This window comes from Frankliniella occidentalis, unplaced genomic scaffold (genome assembly GCF_000697945.3).
Source record: "Frankliniella occidentalis isolate FOCC.00 unplaced genomic scaffold, Focc_3.1 Scaffold14, whole genome shotgun sequence".
In the NCBI taxonomy this organism is placed as follows: Eukaryota; Metazoa; Arthropoda; class Insecta; order Thysanoptera; family Thripidae; genus Frankliniella; species Frankliniella occidentalis.
In genome coordinates this window covers 1,462,495-1,463,722 of record NW_026267144.1, presented here as the reverse complement: position 1 = coordinate 1,463,722, position 1,228 = coordinate 1,462,495, and the positions used below count along the sequence as shown (strand labels likewise).

Below are 1,228 nucleotides of genomic sequence, written 5' to 3'. Positions count from 1 at the left end.
ATGCGCCCCCCTGCCCCTCGTCTCCCCCTCCTCCTCCTCCTCCGCGCGGCCCCGCTGCTCCGACGACGACGGCGAGAACAACAAACACGACGACGACGACGACGACGACGCGGCGACCCTTTTCCGCACACCGCAGCGAGCCATTTTAACGCGCCGGTAATGAGAACACTTGTTATCGCCCGGGAGAGGGGCGCGTGGCGTGGCGCGGCGCCGGGGGAGGCAGGGGCAGGCAGGAGGTGGCGCCTGGCGCGCCACCAGTGTAAGGGCGAGCCCCGACCGCCGGCGATGAATATTTTAGCCGGTCCTGATGACTCCGCTCGGCTCCGCTCGCTCGCCGCCGCTGCTGCACCCCTTTCCTACCTGGCCGGCGAGGGGGTGCAGGTGCGCAGTCTCTCCCCCTCGCCCCCTGCATGCTCCTTATCTCCTATCTCACGGGCCGCTGCCGGACCAGCCGGCCCTATTTCACGACCGGACGGACGTGCAGCACGGGAGAGGCGAGGGGCTGGGATTGGTATGGGGCGCGGCGAGGAGTGGCGGCGGCCGCCCGGCCCGCCGCCCCCACGACCCTCTGCCACCACCCCCGCCCGCTCTGCACGGGAGGAGGTCGGCGTCAAAAACACGAAAGTGCTCCCTATAGCCCCCACACGAATGAAACAAAGTGCGTAGTGCGTCGAGAAGCGCCTCTATCACGGGGTGTTCCGCCTAGACGACTGTCTCCGCCGGCCGGGGCTGCGTGGGTTGAGCCTAGGACGGCGCGATGCTACACCCCCTCCCTGTGCCTATGGGCCGCCAAGCGTGACGAGGCTGGGCAGAAGGCCTCTCCAGCCCTGGAGCACCTGCAAATCGCCCAGCGCCGCCGCAACCGCCCACCTCACCCCACCCCCAATACCTCTTCAACACTCGTTACGGTTTGAAAAGATTTCCATCACGACGCGCGTTCGAGAGCGTCAGCCGGGGGCCCTGCGCGGCTCTCCCGCGACTCTCCCGCAGCGGTCTCCCGTGGAAGAGCCGCGTGGATCCACGGACACCTCCCGTCCAACGGGGAAAACGTCCTCCTGGTGGCGACCACTCGTGCAAACCCAACCCCCTCATGATTTCTGGTCGGTTGTGCTCTCTGATCCAGAAAGAGCCCGGGGTGAAATGTTTTTGCAAGCTGGGCCAGCTCTCCCCCCCCCCCTCGCCCCGCACTCATTCCGTGCGTGCACGCGTGAATTGTCGCCGCCGGGTA

The 1,228-nt window shown here is 67.4% G+C and overlaps 1 protein-coding gene across 1 annotated transcript in view; it reads left to right on the top strand.

The window, feature by feature from the left end:
* Positions 1–1,228, top strand: part of LOC113203396 (protein NDRG3) — a 28,146-nt gene that overhangs the window by 557 nt on the left and 26,361 nt on the right. The gene's annotated exons all lie outside the window — the stretch shown is intronic.